Below are 27,184 nucleotides of genomic sequence, written 5' to 3' on the forward strand. Positions count from 1 at the left end.
CAAGGAAGATTTCTTGTGCTGCTCCTTGGCTATCCGATGTATTGCGCGGCAATAGAAAATAATTAAGAAGTGCAGAGGAAAGATGGAAGAAATCACAGCTTGATGCAGATCTTGTTCTCAGTAGTAGCCCTAACCCGGCTCTTCTCTCTATATTCTAATGTGAAGCAAATGATTCATTCAGGATGGCATCTCATAAGTTGAAACTCAATCTCAATAAAACTGAACCGCTGTTCATCCCAGGTGATTCATCCCATCTTATGATCTCTTATTCAGATCACTTGTTTATTTCTTCTTAAAACATCAGAAGAATTTGTCTATTTCTCTTCACACTGGCTACTCAGGTGCTTCTTCAGTCCATTGTTATTATAAGACTAGACTACTGCAACCCAGTCCTGGCAGCTTCTGCAGCTGATCCAAAAAGCAGCTGCATGGCTTGTTTTCAACTTTCCTAAGTTCTCAAACATCAACACCATTGTAAAATGTACAAGACTGCCACCTAGTGGCTGCGAACATTAAAAAAATATAGGCATTACTGTACTTCTTCATTTTTTTTTATCAGAACAGTCATAGTAATGATCATGAAAAAAATTACATTAAAAGCTTTTACATGGGAACTTTGTGAAAGGTAGGTGTGAAATATGATGTTAGAACAATATTTAAATGTGTGTAATTGGTGTTCTTTATGTTAATGTGATACTGGGGTAATTTTAAAGAATTCTTTTCATAAAGAAAGCAGCTGCAGCTTTATAATATCTTAATTTTGTCATGTGATGGTGACGTATCGTGGCTCTGGTGCATTCTATGTGCACAGTATGTATACTATGGTTTAAGAACAGTTCCTTATGCTAAAGCTAACTATTAGATTGCTTTTTTTATCAGTATGTGTTTTTTGTAGGCTGTAATAATGAGCAATTACAGTTACAGTAGTTAGTTGAACATTTTTTTATGCAGAAATAATAACTATAAAAACATTCGGGACAACACAGTCATTGACTGAGAATGATTTTTTTATTGGTCAAGAGGTGTTTACAGAATACTTGAGTCTGTAAAGATATGATTCTTTCAAAGCATAATTGCATAATCAAATTTACCCTAATGTTAAAACCACAGATAGTTCACAAATCTAATTTTTTTTCTAACTGTTGTAAATTAACAGTGTATCCCAAGAGGGTTATCCACTCCATCTTCATACAGATATATATTTATTACAAAAGCAATAGGCCAGGATCTATATGACTGTTTACTGGTAGACTGTGTCGTAGGTGACCATGTATGCGTCGCTGAAGGCATACAGCAATCTGTCTCGTGGGTTGTAATTCAGATACTGAATATTGGTTTGTGTTTTCTTGATGTGGATCTTCAGATCGTAGCGCTCCTCCTTTGTCACTGTGTCGAAAGAGTAGAAGATTTCCTCTTTGTCTTTGTCCACGAAGCGTGTAGCGTAAAGCACACCACATATCATAAAGGTGTTGGTGGCGGCGCGCTTGTGCAGTGATGTCTGCCACGTTCGGCCCAAGGACGGAGGAACTCCTTGAGTCACTTCGCTCAGGACCACGTTGCCGAAATTTTCCGTTGTTGTGTAGATGACCCAGACACCAGACTCATCCGTAGCAAGATCCAAGTCCGTGTAGGTGTACGCGGCATCCAGGTGACCAAAAGGAGCCTTGTTATTGAAGCTGGCAGTTTTTGGAAGTGGTGTATTGGTGACGGACTTATCAGTAACGTTAAAGCGACACACTGAGGCTGTATAATAGCAGTTGTAGTATAGCGCATCTCCATACATCACTACATTGGGCCCCTGAATGGTGTTTGTGGTGGGGTTTGAAGAAGAAATATAACTGTATGTTGGACCCACATTTACCATTAAAGTGCTCCAACTGCTATAATGTGTAATATAGTTGGCATAAACGTTGCTGCTGGTTAAAACCACCAGCCAGTACATGTCCTCCTTTCCTAGAGCAGGCTTTGGATCTTTTCCCCAAGCTCCGTAAGGGTACGAGGTTCCGTATGGGTTGAGGGTGTAAGTCCTAGGGCCTTCCATGTTAATGAACTGTCCTTGTGGACAGTGTCCTACTCACACACACACACACACACACAGAACACATGAAAAGAAAATAATCACAAGCGCTATTTTATTATTAAAATTCTATACACTAATACAGTGATAGTTAGGAGTCAACTTTTTTATGTTTTTATATACATACACATACTATATATACTATTAAATAGCTACGAAATGCATTAATGACTATGACACTATAACTATGACTCATACTTACGCACTCACACAGTTATAACTGTCTACCTTATTTACAACATGTTTGTGCTTATCTTACCATGGGGTGGGTGGGGTAGGGGGGGTGGGTCTGTCTGTCTGTTTGTCACCCAGTTTAATTAGGTGTGATCTGATTATATTGCTCCATTTATCCAGTATTTCACAGAAAGGGTTATGAAAGATAAGTAAATATGGTCATGAAAGGTATTCGTTTATATATTTATCTTTAGTAGGAAGATAATTCTGGGATAATGTTCTGGGGAAACTGAGCAGAAGCAGGCAGAACATGCGTTGAGTTGGATGTTTACATTTTACGTACCTGGACGACGAGTCGGAGGGGGAGGGGTGGCTTCAAGCTCTTTCTGACACTCAGCTAATGCTCTCTTCATACGGAGATTTTCCCGCTCTTTGCTCACCACTTGTGAAATATCGTATGTCTCAAGCTCCTTCATGTTCTTGCTCATGCTTTTCAGCTTTAAATGCAAACAGACAACACAATTATCATGATCATCCAAATTTTTGCTTAGTCACTTGTGCATAGTTAGTTAAAATGAAATAAAATTGAGTTCTTTATATTGAAGAATATATTGTGCTTATATTTAACTCTATATTGCACAGTCCTGACTCATAAACAGTATATTTATTAAAAAAAATAAGGCAAAGAATGGCTAAAATGCTTTTGGTTTAAAAGCTAGGGTTCTCTGACAAACAGTGCCATCTACACTAAAGAGTGTTTAGTACTTTTTTATATACTTTATCTTACTCTTCACATACGGATAGATGGAGGGGAGGCTTTGGACAAACTTGTTGGACATCCACCACAAGAGAAGAGTGATGTAGCTGGTAAAAGAGAACTCTTTTTGCCACTGGCCCGTTCTTGTAGCCCTTACATAAAGCAACCGACCAACTTTCCTTTCCTTTTGACTGATTCGTTTCACTGGAAGATTGTCACAATGCTGTGGCAGTGTGAGACTTTATATCTTTATCAGGTTTTATGACATTTTGTATATATTAATGTCTTGATTTGCCAGATTTTTCTGGTGTCTGTTATATTGTGTGAATTGTAAATTTATTACACTGTATGCTGTCAACTGAGAATTTTTTTATAAAACTATAATATTTCATCTCATTTATATCTGATTTTAATCTCATTATGGTCTTATATATGGCCCATTTGCTTCTCCTTCAAATGCAGTTCTGTTTCTCATAATGTGTAAATCTCAGATTTCTTAAATGTTTCTCAAAAGTATGTTTCGCTTTGTGTCTCAGTTATGTCTCTTTGTTTCTCCTAAGTGGTGTTTAGAAGAAATATAAAAAATACAAAGTCGAGCTTGTAATGAGACAGCTTAATTCAGTCTCATGAGACAAGAAAAAGCTCATTTTAAGCAATAAAATTTAGCTATGGGTTAAGGTGAAATTTTGCATTGTGAACTGCATTTTCCCGTAGGGAATAATGTAAATGCAGATAATCTGTTCCGGCCATTCAAAAATATTTCAGATAATTCCATGTTCTCCCTGTGTTTGGTGGGTTTCTCTGGTTTTCTCCTACAGTCTAAAAACAAGCTGGTTAGACTAATTGATTTTCCCAAATTGCCCGTGATGTGTGACTGCACATGTTAGTGTTGACCAGAGGTTCCACCATGGTCAAAAAATGGAAAAAAAAACCCAACAGTAATCACAATCGGCCTCCACGGCCCCTGGTTGGACTAAACTGGTTCCTACAGTAGATGGATGGATGAAATTATTTAAATATTAGGCTTATTATGCAAATGTGAGGAATGATGTTGGAGCCCGGAATATTCATCATTCTTTCCATCAAAGGACACATTAGACATTAGAAGTTGACCTTCATTAAAGCTGCAATTATTTATGGGTTTAATTCAAACAGATTAATAACTTCCCCATAAACTTAAAACATCTATTTACAGACAACCTCAGTATACATATATTATTATTTTATTATGATAAATTATTATTATGAAAAACTAATTTTTTACAAAGTATTTTGGATGTTTGACACTTCATTTTCAAACTTTTAATATTTAACAAAATAGTGTATTCAGAATTGCTATGATTAATATCTGACATTACATGGGTATAATAACTTAGTATTGGGCAACAATAAAAACATTTTAATTAAGTGTGTGATTTCCAAAACCACTTTCAGAGCTTTTGCACTACATTTGGCTTTAGTTTGGCATAAAACAAACAAACAAAAAAATATATAGACACTGAGTGGTGCTAAACATTTATTCTGTATCAGTGTGTGACATGATATGGTTTGGTGTGTAATGTTATGCAGTAAATCACCTTGTTTGTCGTTAACTCACTGAGCTCCATGTTGAATGTCATGGTATTGTTCAGTTTTTCCATAAGCTCCAGGATCTCAGCGAGTTCGAGCTCAATAATTCTCAGTGACACGGCTCCATACAGATCTCCATCATCCTCCTCTCCAACACAGACAAGCTCTCCTCCAGCTGCTCCAGCCGTCGCTGCAGTCCCAGCATCAGTGAATCCAACTCGGTTAGCTGAGAGAGAGAGAGAGAGAGAGACAGAGAGTAAGAGAGAGAGAGAGCGAGAGAGAGACAGAGAGTAAGAGAGAGAGAGAGTTGATCAATATGGAGAAAATTTTTCGCAAACTTAAGTAATTCTGTATATTATGAATAATTAAAGGAATTTAAATAATAGTTTGTTGCAATATTGGATTTTTTTTAAAATCCAATATTATAGTAAATATAAATAAAAAATAAATATCCAATATAAATAATAGTTTGTTGCAATATTGGACTTTTTTTTTTTTACTTGCTTTTATTACCTAGAATAGTTTGAGTGTAAAAAAATCTTTTAAGCCACATACCTCTGTTGAGATAATGCTCTTAGAGCACTGTGAAGCATCGTTGTAAACGGTGTTGAGTTTGTCCGTTGGGAAAGGCCCCTGCAAGTTGTTTAGCTCACACACACAGTCCTTCCCATTCACACACTTACACACAAAACCACAGCAAATAAAAATAAAAAAATAAATAAAAATTTAGATATAGACAACAACATATACAGTAGACATGACGGTTTCTTTAAATGTGACGGTTTGGTAGTTTCATATAGTAAATGTTTTTCTGTGCAGGTTGCAATACTGTTCATTTGTAGACTGTGATGACTAGCTTAATTTAATACTTAATAAATAATGCATATACTGTATATCAGTGTGAAGCCTACAGTACATTGCAGCTATGCTCCTCTTACCTGAGAGAAAAGTGTGAGGAAGATTGCGGCTGTCTGTACAGACATCAGAGACGACTCCATGGTTTGTTTTAGACGAGCATGACAGAACAGCAGCTTTATATCAAGAAAACATTTCAAGGCTCTGTCTTAACGCAAATCACCGCCTCCTTTTTTAAAATCAAAGTGTGCTATTTAATATAAAATTTTTAATTCTGCTGACCAACATGTAAAGGCAAAAAAATGGAGAAGTAAGAGCTTCTGTTTTGTGCTGATATCTGGTGTGAAGTAAGAGGACAACATGATGTGGGACAATCTGGGTTTTGGTGATAACTGTTGCACAAGTACATGTTGAAACAACAGCGTTTTTTATGCATTTTTTGCTTTCCTTACTTGAATAATTGTATATTTATGGTTTCATCCTCTAACATATTTTATTTTGCCCTTTGCTTTATACCACAAAATAATTCTTCACTCTAATGTTTATTCATTTTCCTTAACAGAAGCTCTGACAAAAGTGTTGATGGAACTCTAAGTTTAGTCAGGTACTACTTCTAATGCATTATCATGTTATCCATGTAAACAAAGAAACAAACAAATACTTTGATGCATAAGAATTTAATTAGAATTTTTAGAATTACATTTTTTTATTTAACCTACTTTAGAACTTGGGGGGCTTCAGTACTCTGTAAGTTATAGTTTGGCTTCAGAGATAAACTAATGCTCATATACGAGTGTTATATCGCTTAACTTTTTTGTATGAAAAGCGCATTAAGTAAATTCTTGGTTAATTTAATGCAGACGATAATACAGACAGACCGTGGTTAACACTAACAAAGTTCACTGGTTACCATTAGCACAGTTTATTTACATTCCAGAATTCCCAAAACTGTTTTTTTCACTCTGTGGTGTAGGTTTATTAATATCTTTTATTTTTATTACAACTAGATATTCTGTAAAGTTTATTTAACTTCGTCTTCAATGAATTCTTCTGTTCTGTTTAATCAGAGCTTTGCTGTGGGGGATGAGGGGGGGGGGGGGGGTCAGATGGGTGACGGCTGGCCTGTGGAGACACTGGAGGAGCCTGAACAAGCTGTTGAGGGAGTTGTAGTAGGAATGACGTCATAGTGCAACAGATTTAGAATGATGTTTGGTCAGGTTTTTAAAAAATGTAAAATGTATAATTTTAATATAATTTTAATAACAACATTAACTAATTTTCAGGCTTTAATACTACTGGACTTTTGCCTTTTTCTGTTTGTTAGTTTTTTTGCGCTTTTTCGGAGAACGCGCGTATCATCTGAAAACAACAGGAATCCATCACCAAATAACTACAACTCCGACTCAGGTACGATATCATGTCTAATATTCAGCTTGTTCAGTGTGTAGAGTGCAGGATGTTTAGACTTTCTTCCTCCGTCGTTAGTGGTAATTTTATTTGTGATAGGTGTGTGTTAGTGAGCACTCTGACGGAGAAGATATCAGCGTTAGAGGAGCGCATCCAGACTTTAGAGAGGGTTAGAGAGTGTGAGAGCAGCATTATTCCTGTAGCGGACAGTCTGGGTGCCGCAGGCGGAGATAACCAGCCCCCGACTCCGGCATTAGAGCCCTCACAGCGGGGCAAGTGGGTGATGACTCGGCGGCATACTTGTTCAGCCAAAGCTAACGCTAAGGCTAGCCCACCGGACCACACCTCTTCTGCGCTTCACATGTCCAACAGGTTTGCTCTCCTCAGTGATGCACCCACTGAGAAACCTGAAAGAGCTCTGGTTATAGGAGACTCTATAATGAGGCCCGTGAAATTAGCCAAACCTTTAGGGGCGCCAGCGGCAGTGGTTAGGTGTATCCCGGGAGCCAGAGCAGGTAATCTTAGGGCTCTAGGACAGCATAGGTTCTCTAAGATAGTGGTACATGCTGAAGCTAACGATATACGTCTTCGTCAGTCAGAGATTAGTAAGAGTAACTTTATAGAGGTGTTTAAATTAGCGAAGGCAATGTCCGATGATGTAATATGCTCTGGTCCCATTCCAATGAGACGTGGCAACTTAACTTACAGCAGGTTATGGTCGCTGAACCGCTGGATGTCCAGGTGGTGCTCGTAAAACAACGTGGGCTTCATAGATAATTGGAAGACCTTTGAGGGCAAAGCTGGCCTGTTAGGGCGGGACGGTGTCCATCCCACTCGGGAAGGTGCTGCTCTCATTTCCTGTAGTCATTTCCATAGTCTCAGAAGAGGCCTAGTTAATCGGTGACAATCCAGAGCCCAGGCCAGGAAGCAGACAGACAGGCTAAACCAACTGTCTGCTATCTGCATAAAGTCGTCACTCAGGGTTCATCATATTGAGACTGTGTCTGTTCCCCGAGCTAAAACCAAATTTAGAAAGACTCAGAAAATCTGTTTTAATAATTTAATTAACATAGATATTACAAACTCCGATCACACTGAATGCGCAGCCGGCACCTCTGATCTAAAGCTAGGACTGTTAAATATTAGATCTTTGCATCTAAAGCAGTTATTATTAACGAAACTAGGAGTTTGCTATATTATGTTTAACTGAAACCTGGATGAAACAGGGCAAGTATGTAGCTCTAAATGAAGCTAGTCCTCCTGGATACAGCTACATACACCAGCCTCGGTTAACTGGTAGAGGAGGAGGCGTCGCAGTTATTTACAACGATAATCTGGCTATCGTACAAAAACACAGATTTAAATTTAATGCATTTAAAATTCTCTATAGTAACATAAAGTCAGCTCAGACGATTCCGCTAATCATCATTTACAGACCCCCAGGGCCGTACTCTGAATTTCTCTGTGAATTTGCAGATTTCCTTTCAAACCTTGTCGTTTCCGTAGACAAAGCGTTAATTGCTGGAGATTTTAATATTCATTTTGAGAATCCAGAAGACCCTCTGAGAACAGCATTTATGTCCATACTGGACTTAGTAGGAGTAAATTAGTGTGTCACTCATAAAGCAGGTCACACTTTAGATTCAATATAAGTATAAAAAATATAATCACAATTCCACAGTCTGAACCTATCTCAGATCACTGTCTTGTCTCGATTAAAGTGTCTCATAGTAATAATGTACGCACAGCACCGCGCTACTGCCTTAAACGTACATTCACATCAAATACCACACAGAGCTTTATCGATAATCTTCCAGAGTTATCAACTTTGATTGGATCGCCATCTGATTCCACAAAACTCGATCAAGCGACTGAATATCTAGAGTCAACACTTCGTTATAGCTTAGATAATGTAGCTCCAGTTAAAAGAAAAATTATTAGAAATAAGAAACTCGCTCCTTGGTATAACAATCACATACGCACTCTAAAACAAACCGCTCGGAAATTAGAACGCAAATGGTGTCAAACTAAATTGTTAGTTTTCCAAATAGCATGGAAGGAGAGCATCCTGAACTATAGAAGAGCTCTCAGTGCTGCTAGGTCAATGTATCTCTCCACTCTTATAGAAAATAACAAAAATAATCCTAGATTTTTATTTAATACCATAGCTAAATTAACTAAAAACAAGACCACTGCAGAAATATCCACAACAACAACATACAGTAGTGAGGATTTCATGAACTTTTTCAATTACAAAATCATAAATATTAGGCAAAAAATTCAGGCTTTAAAACCAGACAATTTAAGTGATACAGATGATTAATTAATCACATCACATCAGAACCTAGAATACTTTACTCCCCTTGAAGCGAGAGAACTAACGTCAACCTGTGAATTAGATCCTATACCGACACATTTTCTCAAGCAGATAGTTCCAGCAATAACAGAACCCCTGTTAAAAGTAATTAACTGTTCACTCAGCAGTGGGTATGTTCATTAATCCTTAAATTTCGACCTTGACCCCTGTCAGCTGTCCAATTACAGGCCCATATCAAACCTCCCCTTTATCTCTAAAATTCTGGAAAAGGTAGTATCACAGCAGCTATGTTCATATCTACAAAGGAATAGCATACATGAACTGTATCAGTCAGGATTTAGGCCTCATCACAGCACAGAGACAGCACTCATTAAAGTAGTAAATTACCTCCTAGTGGCCTCTGATCAGGGTTGTGTCACTATACTTGTGTTACTCGACCTCAGTGCAGCTTTTGACACTATTGATCATAGTATTCTCCTTCACAGATTAGAAAATGTAGTAGGAAGTAAGGGAATGGCCCTCTTATGGCTCAGATCCTATTGACTGATCGTTATCAATTTGTAGATTTAGATGGTGACCATTCCTCATGTTCTTAAGTTGAGTTTGGTGTTCCCCAGGGTTCTGTTTCAGGCCCACTGCTTTTTTCCCTTTACAGTACATGCTTCCTCTAGGCAACATAATTCGTAAACATGGTATTAGTTTTCATTGTTATGCTGATGACACACAAGTATGTGTTTCAGCAAAACCAGATGAGAAAAACCAGCTTACTAAAGTTGAGCAATGTGTGTAGGACATAAAAGAATTGGATGTTAATTAATTTCCTTCTGCTTATTCCTGATAAGACAGAAGTTCTAGTCATAGGACCACAAGCAGCTAGAAGTAAGCTTTCTGATCACACTGTGATTTTAAACGTGAAGGTTCCAAAGCTCGGCCCGGGGATGAAACATCGTCCCCTGCGCCTGAGACAGAAGGTCCCACCTCATTGAAATCACCCATGGTGAGCCGCTGAAGAGGAATACTAGATCCTAGAATCACACTCTGGTCAGCCAACAGGACGCTATCAATAAGAGGCGGAAACGCTGTTGATGGACCCTCGCCAAGACTCCTGGGAGCAGAGCTATCAGGAAAAGCGCATAAAGGCGTAACCAGGACCGTGTACGGGCCAAGGCGTCCAGACCCGGGGTAGCTGGAAGAGTCAGAGAGTAGTAAAGGGGACATTGGCTGATAGAGGTCCACCTCTTCTACCTGAAATCCCTCCCAGATTGACTGACTATTTCGGGGTGGGCTTTCCACTCCCCGTGTGTCAGAGATTGACTGGACAGTACAACTGCTCCCACATTCATATGCCCTGGAATGTAAATCGCCCTGAGGGACTGAAACCTGGTGCGCTAGCTATTTAGCGGCACGAGCACAGTTCGCCCTGGCGATTAATATATGATACTGCCATAGTGTTGTCCACCCGCAATAGGACATGGTAGCCTCTCAACTGCTGGAGAAAGTGCTTTAGGGCCAGAAATAGAGCCATCATTTCGAGGCAATTGATGTGCCGCGCAAGAAGATGGCCTCTCCAGCTCCCTTGGGCTGGACGATCATCTAAGACCGCACCCCAGCCCATGAGGGAAGCGTCTGTCGTTAGCATCTGCGATGACAAGACAAATTTAGAGTGGGACCCAAAGTCAGAAACCGGGGTCTAAACCACATAGGGAGGGTACGAAGCACCTGGCGCGTAACATTTATTGGGGATTGGCCCTAGAGTGAAGTCCCTTGGTTTTTAGCCACAACCGAAATGCTCTCATGTGCAGAAGGCCCAAAGGTGTCACCGTAAATACGGCTGCCATAAGAGCTAAGATCTCTGAAAGTGATGGTCACTTTCTGGTCTAGCTTGATTTCCTTGAGGGTGTTGAGAATGGATTCGACACAAGCGGGAGACAGCTGTGCCCGCTTACGATCGAATTCCCTGTGACACCCAACAAGAGCATGCTTTTTGTGGTGTTGGGTCTCAATACTAAGAAACAAAGATGAGCTAGGATGACATGCTGATGTCAAAGCGCTAGCTACTGAGACTGGGCCAGCCAGTTGTCTATGTAATTCAAATACGGATGCCCTAGAGTCGTAAGAGCCAGAACTACATCCATACATCCACGAAATGTATATGTGCGGGTGAGAGAGCTAGACCAAATGGAAGGACCCAATACTGGTAAGCTTCGCCCCTGAAAGCGACCTATGGAACCTCCTGTGTTGTGGCAATATTTCTATATGAAGTAAGTGTCCTTCAATCGATTGTCCCAAATCAATCGCTTGGTAGGATTTAAGAGCAATCACTTTGACAGTCAACATTTTGAAGCTGTATTTATTTATTTTAGATAGCGGAACAGCCCGTGAAAATCTAAAAATTGGACGTAGCCCCTCCGTTCCTCCTGGGAACCAAGAAATACCGACTGTAGTAGCCTGACTTACATGTTCCATTCCCCAGCAACTTCTATCAGCAGATGCGCACTTTACGGTTTTACGGAAGTGGAGACCATGCCGTTGAAACAGGAGGGTGATGTGAGAACTGCATCCTGTAGTTTCTCTCTACAGTGCTTAGTACCCAAGGAGATATGCTTGGCAGTAGTTTTCACGCTGCCAGTTTCTCTGAGAGGAGCAACGGTCGCGGCTTGGTTAAAAGGGGGGGGGGGGGGCGTTAGCGATGTTAGATGTTCGGCATCCTGAAACATGGCAGGAAAAACCGAAGAGCTAACACTTTATTGGAGACTGGTGTTGCTCGAAACACCAGTGGTGACGGAGCAAAAACACCGACCTTCTGCGGTGCCAGGGAGAACACTTCATTCTCGAAAGAAATTCTGCGTGCCTCTCTCCATTGGGGCCACCCCCATGATCCTGGGCACACAAACCTCAGGGCTTCTTTGTGAAGAAGACAATATGCCATTCTGAGCTCTTTTGAGGCGGATTGCGAAGTGCGGCTATCTTGAAGAGCCCCGCCAGTACTCAAGTCTCTCAGCAGGTCAGCCTGGTAGGCCTGCAAAACCGGCATGGTGTGCAATGGAGCACCAACCAGACCTGCTGCCTGAAAAGCTTTTCCCTCCAGGGAAGATAAAAGTCTACACAGCTTGAAAGGAAGTATTAGCTTTTCAGGGAGGATGATGTCCCAGGAGAGAGATAGCCTGGAAGCGTCTCTTCTATCTGGGCATCATCATATAACCCTGCGCTTCCACCTCAACTATATTTAAACAAATAAATAAGTAGATGGCAGGAAAACACAGGATAGATACAGCTTGCTTCATGAAAGGGTTATCTCATATGGAGATTGCTAAGAAAAAGGGAAAGAGCGTCGTTGAGGCTCCGCCCCCCCCCCCCCCCCCCCCCCCATCCAAAAACAAAACAACAAAACCCAAAACACAATAACAAATTCAAAACCAAATTAACAAATCCAAAAACAAAACAACAAAACCCAAAACTAATTTGCTATTTTGTTTTGGGTTTTGTTGTTTTGTTTTTGTTTTTGTTATTTTGTTTTGGGTTTTGTCATTTTGTTTTCGGATTTGTTAATTTGGTTTTGAATTTGTTAATTTGTTTTCCGTTTTGTTAATTTGTATTGCACTTCTCAGCCAGATATAAACCGGAAAAGGTAGGTATAGTTGGCGAATGAAATTCTTATCGCTGATTGGGCGAGACATCTGTCACTCAAGATATACAGGAAGTAACTGTAGTAGCGGTAGATTCGTGTGTGTGTATGAATGTGCAAACATGTACTGTCCTTATTGTGGTTTCAAATATGGCGTTCTGCCAAATTTTTGCAGTTCTTGTGGAAAAAATCTTTCGCTTTTAAAAGAGACACAGCAGAAAACGACTACTCCGGAGTCAACGGATGTTAGAGGTATTAGCATAGGCTAAATGTGGCTAGGTTATACTATTTTTTTTAGTCCTTAGCTCTGTGTTTGTATTTAGCACGATGGTCCTGGATGAACGTTGTTTTATTTTACTGTGTACTGCTATAGTTAATATGACAATAAAAGTTTCCTGATTTGACTAAATATGCATAGCATAGATTTAACGTGTCTTCTACAGTGTGGGCCATACTTTTCCGTACATAAGGAAAATAAATATTTTTATAAAAAAAAATATTTATTCATATAATATGCTCTACATGGTTACCATTGTAATATGTTTCACCCACTGTTTATTTCATGATTTTTGTTAAATTTTGTTTCAACCATGGGATCACCTAGCCATCAGTATGATTTCAATTCATTGCTAGTTTGTCAAACTAATATTTTTAGGGTATCTGAAACATAAAATAAACTTGTTCAAAAATATTTTATTTTTCCTATGTATGGAAACTTAAGGCCCACACTGTATTTACAATAACTGGAAATAGAATAAATATAGAGTTAGTTTGTGAGCAACATTGGTTTTTAGTTTCTTACATAGGTAGGGGCGTGGATTTATCTGCGGCCACTTTAAAGCAGTTTTTGAAATACTGAAAACTAAAATCTATGAAAAGAACAAACTTTTCATTGGGCAAGAAAAGAGGAAGCAAACAGGAGCAGCAGAAAGTACAGGTACACTACAGTATATATAATAAATGTATAAGGATATTCACACAATTGTGAATAGCAAAATTACTAAATTGTTGATACTTTTATTTTTTTTTTACAGATTAATGTTGGTATAATGTGTCTACACAGTGGTTGCTTAAAACCACAACGAGGAAAAACACTCCCATTACTCATTGATCCACAAATAAATGCAAATGATATCCTTATGATGGCTGAAAAAAAAATAAAAGACTTTAACAAAGGCATGGAGGAAGGACCCTACGTACTTCTCTACCCAGATGGCTCCAATGTCATTAACATTCCAGGGACAGCAAGGCAGTTTACACTGAAAGACTACAGAACAGAAATTGGAAAGCCATATTCAAGGATAAACTTGTTTATTTGCAGAAAGAAGGACTTTGAAGGTTAGTTTTATAGAATTTATGTACTTTTTCTCTTAAGTTTTTATGTTAAGTGTAGTAGCATGGTTTGTTCTGTGTCTAGGGGAAGAGGTTCTCAGTTCAGAATCAGAAACAGAAGTTGTCATAAGAACTCGGAATACTGAGGTATCTGACCTGGCAGATTTTTAATTGTTAAAAATTTATACTGTATATTTGTATAAACTAATTATTATGAGTCTTCTTTCAGCCAATAAGACCCAGGCATACAAGCACACCAGAAGAACGTATTAATAATAAAATGTAAGTTGTTTTTTAATCTTATGTTCATTATTAAAACAGAACAAATGGGATACTGTATATCAGTGCTTAAGTGTGATAAACATCTGATTAAATCTGTTTCTTTTCTATCTTTAGTGATGTGGAACCATCGCCAGGAAGTGTTGTAGAGGTTAGTGTTATCAGTAGTTTGAACTAAGTAGTCTGACTAACATTACCTGTGTAAGATCCTTGTATCCTACCTCGTCATATCTTGTGGTGCCTTTTTAATACACTGTAGATACAGTTTAATATAAAATTACATCTGTTGATAAGGCTTGATTTTGGGTTTAAGATAATGCTCTCAGATTCAGAGGATGACCGTCCAAGTATTTCAGACCACGTTGCAAAAGAAAACCAATGTTACAGGTTTGTTTGTTTTATTATTTTTTTGTTATGTATTTGGGGTGATAAATTATGCATTTCTTTTTAAATATGTTTCTTTTTTGTTAGAGAATACATGGACGTGTATGCACCTGTGATTACTGAAGAGGATGATGAGCTTGTAGCCACAGCACAATGTCTTGACCTCCCAGAGCCAATAGAGTAAGCTACAAAAAAATGCTGGTTTGCCAAATACAAAACCTACATTACACTGATTACATAGATTTAACATTCATGGTTTTCATTCTTTAGGGTACAAGGCAGTTTAACAGCTCCTGACATTATTTCAAATCTGGCTCTTGCCATTGATCGAAAACGTGTCAGCAGATTTAACATCATGAGATCCAATGTGTGGGATGGGGCAGTCAGAGGATTTAAACGTGTCTCATACTCAGAATTCACTGACATGTTTGTTAAGTTCTCTGATGATGCTGGCACATTTGAAGAGGGTCTTGATACAGGTGGACCAAGACGTGAACTTCTTACTTTGCTGATGAGCTGCCTACAGTATCGCCCCATTTTTGATGGACCTCCCAGTAGTCGTTACCTGGTATACAATTCAGTTGGTATGTATTTTACATAAAGTGTATTTATTAAGTCACACAGTATGTGTAACAAACCTATTTAGTGTGTGATTTGGCTTTACTTTCTATAACAGCTGTTAGGGAGGACGAGTATTTCTTGGCAGGAAAAATGATTGCTGTGTCAATAGTCCATGGAGGACCAGGGCCCCATTTTCTTTCACAAGACCTGGTAAACCACATTGTAAACCAAACCACTTTCAGTGCCACTTTGAAAGATGTCACAGATGAGGGTATAGTGAAAGCGCTGCAAGAGGTATGGTAATAAACATAAGTATTTTAGTAACCTTGCTACTAATCACTTGAGTTAAGTGTTAGGATTATCAGTAGCAAATCTAAGACAAAATTGCTTTTAAGTATTTAATAAATTTGAATGAATTATTTCACTTATTTGAATTATTTCACTTCCATTTTCAAGAAAGAAAAAAGGAAGTGAAATAATTCCTTTTCCTTTTTCCTGCTTGAACCTAAACAATGTTAACCAAATCAAATTTTCTTTTTAGATTAAGAATGCAGCCACTTTGGGGTCACTACAAGAACTGATTTTAAAAAACAGCACCCTGCTTCAGACTGCTGGGTGTTTTCGACGTGTGAACAGTATTGAGGAGAAACATGAGATTGTGGAAGAATATGTCAAGTGGTATGTGATTGACAGAAACCACAGTGTAATTAAAAGGTACACTTCACTACAAAAATACACATATACATTACATTCTTGGTAAATGTTTAATATTTATAACAAATATAAAGTTATAACTGCATTTCACAATATTACTATTTCACTAAACAATTTACTGTTAAATGCATGAATACAAAATATTTACAAGCCTGTTAATATACAAAAAAATAATAAAAACTAAACTCTGATTGCTTTAACAGATTTAAAGATGGACTTTCCACCCTAGAGTTTTTAACAGCACTCCAGAAGCATTCCCATGTTTTGACTCCTTTTCATTACCACACTGAGAAGAAGCTGACAGCATCTAATTTGGAAGACCTATTTAAACCAGAACTCAGCCCAGCAGGTAGCAACCAGAGGTAAAAAGAATCCAAGACCCTTTGCTTTTGGTCAGACTATCTCCTCGACTGTGAAGGTTTGCCATTAGTAGTTTAACAAAAAGATGTTCTGTGTTTTGGTGAACTTGAGAAATCTTTTAACCAATAGATGAAAGTAAGCCGTTTTTCTTTTATAAAAATTCAGATTCATCTTTGCAAATTTCATAATTCATTTTTTGTCGTTTTAGAACACCAGACTGAAGTGTCACTGAAGGATGTGCTGATGTTTCCTACTGGCCTGACTTCACTTCCGCCTGCTGGACTCACACCACTCCCATCCATTGTGTTTCTTGCCAGTTCACCCTTTCCGATGGCAAATACATGCACAAACACCCTCAAGTTACCACTTTTAGACACATACAGACTTTTTCAGAAACAGATGGATTTTGGAATCCAAAATTCTCCAGGTTTTGGATGTATTTAAAAAGCCTTGCTTTGTTGCACACTTATTGCATCAGTTTCACATCAAGAGGATCATGGTCATAAGACCAAAAAAAAATAAAAAACTTTTCCTTTTGGTTAGCTTTCTTTGACACTTGATCTCACTTTTTATTTTGTATAAAATTCTTTGCTTATGATTACAAGAATTGCAAAGAGTTTTATGCAGTCCATGGATGAGGTTAAAGTCATTTTTACTCCACTTGTTTTAACCTGACAGCTACTCTTTCGACAGTGAGAGTTTTTAATAACGCATTAATCCTGTCCATAGGCAGGATGAAACTCTTCATAATTCTTGTAATCAGAAGCAAAGAACTGAGGGCAACAGAAATGACAATATTGATTTTTTTTATTGTGTATTCAATTGTATGATTCACTTTTATTTTTATGACTACAATACTTATACTTATTTACTCCATACGTTCTGTGTACTGCATTGTTTCCTTTTTGATTAAGGTTCTCGGGTTGCACTCAGTGATTTCTACAATCATCTTTAAGAATGCGTATGTTCAGAGACCTGCTGTTTCCTTCATTGTGAAGTAAAGTTGTAATGCTTCCTCCCATTTCTCTGGCCAGTGTAATTGATTGTGTTCCATTACAAATTCTAGATATTCATGAATGTTTTCATCACCACATAACTGATTTGTCAACCTTGATTCAGGAAAAGCACCTAACACGACTTCATCCACAGCAAAGCCACAGTCTCTTGATCCTGACCTGTAAGAAGGTGCATTTAGCAGACATTTATATTGTACACAATTGACTTTTGTAGGTGTAGTGTATTTTAAACAAGCTTATTAATAATATTAAATTAAGATATTTGCTGACCTTTGTGGTAGATAATACAGTTCATTTGGTATCCCCCCAGGGCACATTGCAAGTCTAGAGGGCCTAATCCTGTGCTTATTCCAAAATGATACACATTCATCCAAGTCTGCCTGCAGAATATTTTGGAAGCAAAACTGAAGCAGGCACTGGTGTTTGTTGCTGCCGTTGAAATGTCCTTCATTTCTGAGATCTCCAAAGAGGTCTATCCAGAACTGAGCCCTATAGCACAAAAGATACAAAAAAAAATCATACAATAATTTGCTTTTAATGAATTTTGTGTGAGACAATATATTTAATTTAAATAAATGTTACAATGGACGGTATAGGCCAAAATATACAGTACAATATAAACTCGCGGTCTCCTTTTGCAGGAGTCTGCAGCGACCTTTGCTCTGTAATATGTTTGAGAATCTACAGTATGTGAACGATATTAACACTGTCTACAGCGAGGCCCTGCACACACACTTCGAACACTTACACTGCGCTTACTACTGTGGTACATCAACACGCAAATATTGTGTATGTTAGTTTCTTTCAGGAGAAATAAACTCACAGATGACAAGGTAATATTGTTCATCTTTTCATTTCAGTACTGCATATTTTGTGGCATACTGTACTAGTTATAATAATAAAATTAATGCATCAAACAAATGATCACGTTACTGACTTCCTCAAGAATATGAAATTAACACATACCTTAATTTTCTAAAGCTGGACCACCAAGATTCGATGCGCTGATTGCTCACTGATGTACCATACATATGGCTTCTTAAGCCTGCATAGTAGTCTGTATGGTGATGACGGAGAGTGCACTGTTCCACAGTCGGTTCGTAGTCTCATAGGGACAACGCCAAGGCGTTGTACAGTGGTAAGAAAGTTGTGTGCTGGATCATTGTTACTTTGTCCACAAATAAGCCACAGGACACGTCGCGAAAAGCCATCAATGCATCCCGATATAGCGAAACCAAATGGCTTCAGTTTATCATACCCATCCACATGCCACAGATAGTTTGGTCCCATGGAGTGATAAGAACGTCGCACAAATCTACGACGTGTTCTCTGCTCTGTCCCGCGTGGGTTAAGTTCTTGCAGCAACCGCATAACATTATTACGTTTAACACGTGTTACCGGTCTGAAAAGGAACAGGCGTCTTTCCAGTGTAACACATTTATTAGAAGATGTGCGCAGTATTGAAATCTGAAGCAAAGAAAATAGAAAATAAACAATATACAGCGATTAGAAATGGAGCATCTCAATCTTTCCGTCCTCTGCTCGTTTCTGCATACGCTATGTTATGATTAATCGCCTTTGAGCAGATCTTCCTTTGCGAGAGCTCCCCCTAGTGGTTTGGATATAATACGTCGCTGCATACTCACGGATAACTGACTGAAAAGCTCTTAATTAAAATATATAAGAGTCCCTTGAAAGCAAACACAACAAAAGTTTAGTCACATCACCACCTCTGCCCCGAAAGATATAAATCTCTTACATTTTCCTTTTATAGGGGGGTCAGCATTGTCATGCCTTGCCAAAACACTAGTGCCACACTCTCCCCTACAAACTAAATGTCTTCTGACATTTTAATATCATTTTAAGCATATTCCCCCAGTTTCCTCCCAGGAGTCTCTAATAACTCTCAACTATGCTCCAAGGCCTCCAGAAATTAACATCAGAGGTAGGTAACTGCTTTAACTCTACTGAGCAGTCCCTCTGAACCAACAAAGGTTGGCCTAAGGTTTCATAAGTGAACACCACTGCTTTCTGTCTCCGTCTCTTCGGATAAAGTCCTTGAGGCTTTGTAGGGTCCATGTCATGCTCATTGTCTGACTCAGCATTGTCTCTATCAATGTCAACGTCATAACTTGAGCAGTGATGACCATTTTCCGCAAGGTCAAGAGGCAAATTATCTCCTCCTGAACAATTTTTAAAAGGCAAATCCTTTTCGCTTTGAAGGGGCAAATCCTCTTCGCTTTGAAGGGGCAAATCCTCTTCGCTCTAAAGGGGCAAATCCTCTTCACTCTGAAGGGGCAAATCCTCTTCGCTCTGAAGGGGCAAATCCTCTTCGCTCTGAAGAATTCCATCCCGAGGCGCGAAAGGCGGCGCTCTTGGGTTGAGAGGCATGTGATCCTTCTCCTGCCACTGACAGGTCAGTACATATTCCTCCTCCTCCGAGTCGCTCTCAGAATTTACGGAAAACAGTCTCTTTTTGTCTCTTCCCATCCTGCTCCCTTTTGGCGTGTTCGGGGTGTTCTGTGAGCGACGTTGATCAAGGTTTTCACTTTCGAAGGGCAGAAAGTCACACGGTAGGAGAAGATTCCTATGAATGACCCGGCTTTTTCCCTTCCCACTTTCTGGGCTCACCTCATATACAGGACTTTCAGCATGTTTTCTCTGCCTCACTACATGTACCTGATCTTCCCAGTATGACCGTATCTTCCCTGGACCTCCACTAGGAGTCAGATTGCGGATCAGGACCCGGTCACCAGGCTGAAGGTCTCTCCCCAACACCTTTTGATCATAGTAAGCTTTGCCACGGGCTGCTACTTTTGAAGCTGTCTTTGCTGCAATTTGGTATGCCTCACTCATCCTTTTCTTCCAACGAGACACATAGTCCTGGTAAGAACAATTACCTTCATCAGTCTTCAGGTTGAAAAGAATGTCAACAGGCAAGCGCGGGGATCTTCCATACAACAGGTAGTAAGGAGAGAAACCAGTTGCTTCACTCCTTGTACAATTGTAGGCATGAATCACCTTGGCTAAAGAGTTCTTCCAGTCTGCTTTCTCCTCATCTGCAAGTGTACGAAGCATAGACAATAAAGTGCGATTGAATCGCTCCACTTGTCCATTGCCTTGTGGATGGTAAGCTGTTGTGTGTGACCCATGGATCCCACAGAGTTCTTTCATTTTTCTCAGTAGTTTGTTTTCAAACTCTTTGCCCATGTCATGATGGATTTTACAGGGAAAACCAAATTTCAAAGCAAAATCATTGAACAGCTTTTCTGCAACGGTCTTAGCAGACTTATCTTTGGTTGCATAAGCCTGTGCGAATCTAGTAAAATGATCCACCACCACAAGAATGTATTCAAAACCCTGCCTGCAGGTCTCCAAATGAAGGAAGTCTATTGAGACCATTTCGAATGGATATGTGGTGTGAATCGTGGTTAAAGGCGCTCGAGTTTGTCTTACTGGCCGTTTCTTTTTCAGACACTCACACACTTTGGTGACAAAGTGCTCCACGTCACTCTGCATTCTCTGCCAGTAAAAGCGCTCTCGGATGAGGCAGAGAGTCCTCTCCACTCCTAGATGACCCATCTTTTGGTGTAGTTCTTTTAGGATCAGGGGATGGTAAGACTTTGGCAGGAGCAACTGTTCTCTTCTCCTCGTTTTCCTGTATAGTACTCCATCTTCCCCCACAACAAGTTTAAACCATTGTTTTAACAGCATTGCCACATCAGGATGTTCTGCTTTCACTGCTTCCCTACTTGGTCGTTGATCTGTTTCCTTGAATTTCAGGACTTTCCCAATAATGCTGTCATTTCCTGAGCTTTACGAATCTGGGTTGGGGTCAGTGATGGACCCAGGTCACCTTGGTCACCATCTCTCATGAGGCTCAAAGCGTCTAAGTGGATAAACCCTGTTCCTTGTGAGGGATTTTCATTCTCCACCATCACTCCCTCCACTGAAGCTCTGAAAACATCTGGCTGCATTTGTTCTGTGCACTGCTCCATAAACTTGTCTATGTCCAACGGCATGCGTGAGAGACCATCTGCATCCGCATTACTTTTACCCGGGCGATATTTTATGGTAAAATTAAAGTCGGCAAGCTGCGCAACCCATCTGTGCCCAGTGGCATTCAGTTTGGCGGATGTGAGCACATAGGTGAGAGGATTGTTGTCTGTATAGACAACAAAAGAAGGTGCATAGTACAAGTAAGGACGAAAACGCTCACAGACAGCCCATTTCAGTGCCAGAAATTCGAGTTTACCCGAATGCATGTGGTAATTTTTCTCTGGCGGCGTGAGTGTTCTGGATCCATAAGCTATTACTACCAACTTCCCATTTTGGCGTTGATACAATACTGCACCCAATCCTTCCTGGGATGCATTACAGTGTAACACAAAGGCCTGAGTGAAGTCGGGGAAACCAAGGATTGGGGGTTTTGCAAGGTGGTCTATCAGGTTGTTAAGTGTCGCCTGATGGTTTTGCGTCCACTCTATGGGTGTCTGTGATGCCAAATTACCTTCTTTCTTCTTTCGGGTGGGCTTTCCTTTCATTGGCACCATTCCTGATTCATTTGAACCCTTTCCTTTTATCGTCAGTAGCTGGTACAATGGCTGGGCGATGCGGGAAAAATTTGGGATATAGGAACGGTAATAAGACAGGAACCCTAACATCTTCCTTAGGTCACCCACTGTGGAGGGTGCCCTTTCCTTCAGGGCCTGCACTGGTGCGATTTCCTCTAGGTCCATCGTGTAACCCTCACCAGACACCATCTTTCCCAGAAATCTCACTTTGCGTTTAAACAGCTCACACTTTCTGGGGGAGAGTTTCACGCCATGCTGCTGGTAGCGCTGGAGCACCAATCGCACATGGGACAAATGATCTTCAAAACTGCTGCTATGCACCAAGTTGTCATCTAGGTAGGGTTGACATATTGTGTCCCTGAGGCCTAACAAGCAGCTTTCCATGCTTCGTTGGAACTCGGCTGGTGCCGAACTCAAGCCAAATGGTATACGTTTCCACTGATACAGCCCCCATGGGGTTATAAAAGCTGACAGTGGTTGGCTCTCCTCATCCAGGAAACCCTGGTGGTAGGCCTTCCCTACGGAGAACCAAGTGCTTCCACTCAACGCATCCAGCATGTCTTGTATCTTGGGTATAGGATGGCGATCCGGCACAGACTTTTGATTTAACTCCCTGTAGTCACAGCATAACCGAAGACTGCCATCTTTCTTTCTTACACAGACTACTGGAGATGAATATGCTGACCTGGAAGGCGTCACCCAGCCTTTGTTCAGCAGATCTTGTAAGTATTGCTTGACCTCGTCATGTAACGGCTTTGGTATAGATATATACGTTTTCTGCACTGGCCTTGTGTCATGCAGTTTGATATGCATCTTCAAAGATGGGATGCAACCAATGTCATCGTCATTGTAGGCAAATGCTTGACACTCATCTCTCAGTACTTTTTTTACAGCTTCCTGCTGGTCATTGGTGAGATGGTTTAAGTTCACAGGGGGATCCCATGCTGGTGGTGGCAATTCACTTTGTGAGCCATTAGCAGTCTTTTCGGGAGCTGACTCAAGCTTTTGGGCTTCCTCTCCTTGAGCCCCCTGAGGTTCAGTGAGTTGGGTGGCTGCAGGGTAAACTGTTTTCACGGATTGCAAGTAACCCAGAATTTGGTTTCGCTGTAGGGTGATATTCTGTTTTGCTGTATTGACGACTGATATAGGTATATACTTGACATGCCTCACAGGAATTTTCACCACTGCTTCATTTAATTCCAGGTCCTCTTGAAGTGGGTTTATCTCACTGGGTGAGAAGAGCAGCTCCTGGCCCTCATACTGAGACCCAACGTGGGCGCGGACCATTATGGTGGTAACCTGCTTTGCTGGCAAATATACAAGTTTCCTTCCATTCTTCACTACCCCGACAGTTACCTCTTGCTCCCCACTCTGGATCAGTTTCAACAACATATGTGCCTCTTTGCGGGTGATGGAGAACGCAGAAATTATATGTAGCATTTTCCTTTCTCTACGCTCAGGAGTGTCTTCCATCCTTTTTACTATCTCTTCGATGACATTGTACCCAATGATTGGGTCCTCCGCTACCGTTGGATCACTGGACACTAACATGGGTACCTTCAGCAAGTGTTGAATGAACTTCATGTATGCGGGGAGATTTACCTGCATGGAGCCTTTTCAGTTTCTCCTGCCTTTCCCGTTCCAGCTTAGCGGCCTCATTCACAACTTCAATCAGCTCTTCGTCCGTCAGTCTGATGTTACTGAGATAGGGCTGTATCTGGAATTTCAGAGAGTCACTTATCAGTCCCGTTTCAATTGAACGAAGAAATTTACGCTGGATGACATCCCTGCTATAGCGGTCATCATCCCCATCTTCGGCTTTCCACAGTAATTTGTCTTTCAGTTCAATGGCCCTAAAGATGAAGTTTTGAACTGACTCTTTGGGCTCTTGAGATATGTTTGTAAGCTGGTGATAGAGAGCCGTTGTACTGTTAACTTTGTAGTGACCCTTCAAAATGGTGTGTAAGGATTGGAGCTTGAGTCCCCGCTTCATTTCCAACATGTCTCTCAGGGGCAACCCTGGGGTGACAGCTCTTACTACCGCCTCTACTATTTCAGCCTCAGAGTGGCCCTTCTCTAACCCCACTTCCATCTGGCGAACTAGGCTGGGGTAGGACAGCTTTTCCTTTTGTCCACTTTCCCCTATTTGTCCCCAAATCTTAAATTCCCTCCTTAGGGTTACTTCAGTCAATTTACGGGATGCTTCAATCCTTTCATCATATCTTGTGTTACTTTTAACCGGCTTGTGGCTACCTCCTATCTTTCCAGCATCGCCGTAAACTTCCTCATCTCTCCGTGGGTGGCTTAGATATTTTTCTTCCAGCCCACCTACTTGTGCTGGTTTCTCTACCATCACCTCCACATCAGTGGTGCCTTGTTTTACCTCCTCCATAAATGACAGTAAATCTTTAAAGCACTGAATCACCTCACTTTCTCCTTCCTTTTCCCACATTTCATCCAACATGCTTTCGACCGTCCTAATGAGCAGTCGCCTGGGCTTACCTGGAGACGCATCACATTTCAGGTAACGACAAACCTCTTGTAGATGGTCCTCATCTAACTGCCACAGTTCGGCGCTCACTTGGTCGTGAAGGTGCTGGCTGTTGTCCATAACTAAACTCGTCTCTGGAGAGGTAGTCTTTACCACACTGCTCTACCTCTCGTGGCTGGCTCGCCAAAATATGTTACCGGTCTGCAAAGGAACAGGCGTCTTTCCAGTGTAACACATTTATTAGAAGATGTGCGCAGTATTGAAATCTGAAGCAAAGAAAATAGAAAATAAACAATATACAGCGATTAGAAATGGAGCATCTCAATCTTTCCGTCCTCTGCTCGTTTCTGCATACGCTATGTTATGATTAATCGCCTTTGAGCAGATCTTCCTTTTTTTTATTTCAACATTCCCTGTTGTTCACTAAATGTAAACTAAATGTGAACATTCACTTACATCTTCCATTAAGAATATAACATACATTTTGCTCCGTAACACAAAACAATTTTACACTCAGTTTGAACTCCTCTACATTACATACATTCTCAGTTAAAGCATAAATGACATTCTATGAATTACCCATGATAATGATCATATTCACCTGTGTCACATTTCACAACTCTTTTGTTCCCTAAATTAACAGTAGTTCCTCCCTTGTGTTTTCGTTAACCTTATGAACACAGTCTACCGTCACTCAAAATGGCCGACACCAATAAACTACACGTGTGTTAATGAACTTACATTACACTTAACTGCCTTGTTTAACTACCTGAATACCAGTAACAAAAAAAAAATAAACGTTTCATAACAGATATTGTCATTCTTATACACAGTACTCCTTATCTGGTTCATTTCCCAACTTCATTACTATGGTTTCGACTCGAACCATATTTACGAATGATTCACACACTGTTTTGTACTCAAAACTCACTTAACACATCATAGTGTCACTAAATAGTGTCATGGACTACTTTAACTCGTTATATATGGGATTAACCTTACCTGAAGCAAAGAAAATAGAAAATAAACAATATACAGCGATTAGAAATGGAGCATCTCAATCTTTCCGTCCTCTGCTCGTTTCTGCATACGCTATGTTATGATTAATCGCCTTTGAGCAGATCTTCCTTTGCGAGAGCTCCCCCTAGTGGTTTGGATATAATACATCGCTGCATACTCACGGATAACTGACTGAAAAGCTCTCAATTAAAATATATAGGAGTCCCTTGAAAGCAAACACAACAAAAGTTTAGTCACATCACCACCTCTGCCCCGAAAGATATAAATCTCTTACATTTTCCTTTTATAGGGGGGTCAGCATTGTCATGCCTTGCCAAAACACTAGTGCCACACACGCAACTTGTGTTTTTGCTGAAGCGCTAACCACATTGTCCGGTAACCGAACAACTGTCCTGGTCCACGCAACTCTGCTCTTATAGCATTCCTGACATTGTTTAAACTGGAATAATTTTGTCTTCGAAACATACCTGCATTCTTCAGTTGTGTTTTTAGAGTTCGCAAACTAATCTTTATACCGTGATATTCCATCAGCATATCCAAAATCACAGCATACGAGTGTCCGTCCTCAAAGTAACTTTGAATAAATTCCATTTCCTTGCTTTCTACTGGAAAAGGTCATTATTTTCTTGAAAAAATGGTTTAAAGTGAAGCAGAACACACAAGAAACAAAGATAGAGAAACAAGTTCCTACTTCCTGTATATCTTGAGTGACAGATGTCTCGTCCAATCAGCGATAAGAATTTTATTCGCCAACTATACCTACCTTTTCCGGTTTATATCTGGCCGAGAAGTGCAATACAAATTAACAAAACGGAAAACAAATTAACAAATTCAAAACCAAATTAACAAATCCGAAAACAAAATGACAAAAACAAAAACAAAACAACAAAATCGAAAACAAAACAACAAAACCCAAAACAAAATAACAAAACCAAAAACAAAACAACAAAACCCAAAACAAAATAGCAAATTAGTTTTGGGTTTTGTTATTTTGTTTTGGGTTTTGTTTTTTTGTTTTCGGATTTGTTAATTTGGTTTTGAATTTGTTATTTTGTTTTGGGTTTTGTTTTTTTTGTTTCAGATTTGTTAATTTGTTTTGCACTTCAGGGCCACCGTACAATCTGCTTATCTTGATTCATGCACGCTTACATTCCATACAGACTGAAATAATTCTTTTGATTGTTTAAAGCTGCTTTGCGACAATGACAACTGTTAATAGCGCTATACAAATAAAATTGAATTCAATATACAAAGATAACAGCACAATTAGGATTATGCTTCTTGAACACTGTTTGCTATAATTTATAATTTATGTAATTTTTTATTTATTTTGTTTCTGTGATAACCCTATCACAAAGTTTTTTGCACCCTGGGCAAGCCCAGGGTCGGAATGAGGGCATGTTGACTTGCAGTTTACTAGTAGCTTACAGTCTCGTCAAGTCTGTCCTTGCGTACATGTATGCTATTCTTTGTAATAATGTAGCCTTATACTGTGCAGCCTATTGTGTGTACTGATTGTTTCAAAATATAGCATGTCTCAGTAATGCAACAAGTAAGCTAGAGGCTGTAGAATTTTTACAGGTCAGTATGTCTCATTGTTGTCGCAACAGTCGCAACACATTCTGCTACATTTGCAGCGAGTACACACTTACGTCTTAAAGAATCTTAATGA

The 27,184-nt window shown here is 39.8% G+C and overlaps 1 long non-coding RNA gene and 1 pseudogene across 1 annotated transcript; one reads left to right on the top strand and one right to left on the bottom strand.

Annotated features, from left to right (window-relative positions):
- Positions 1-1,065: 1,065 nt before the first annotated feature.
- Positions 1,066-5,575, bottom strand: LOC128531403 (olfactomedin-4-like; annotated as a pseudogene).
- Positions 5,576-14,230: 8,655 nt separating this feature from the next.
- Positions 14,231-15,354, top strand: LOC128531282 (uncharacterized). Its single transcript, XR_008361184.1, has 6 exons — positions 14,231-14,260; positions 14,343-14,395; positions 14,510-14,543; positions 14,706-14,779; positions 14,864-14,956; positions 15,047-15,354. It is a non-coding gene; the product is annotated as an uncharacterized LOC128531282 (long non-coding RNA).
- Positions 15,355-27,184: the final 11,830 nt, after the last annotated feature.

The sequence above is a fragment of the Clarias gariepinus genome, chromosome 10 (genome assembly GCF_024256425.1).
Source record: "Clarias gariepinus isolate MV-2021 ecotype Netherlands chromosome 10, CGAR_prim_01v2, whole genome shotgun sequence".
In the NCBI taxonomy this organism is placed as follows: domain Eukaryota; kingdom Metazoa; phylum Chordata; class Actinopteri; order Siluriformes; family Clariidae; genus Clarias; species Clarias gariepinus.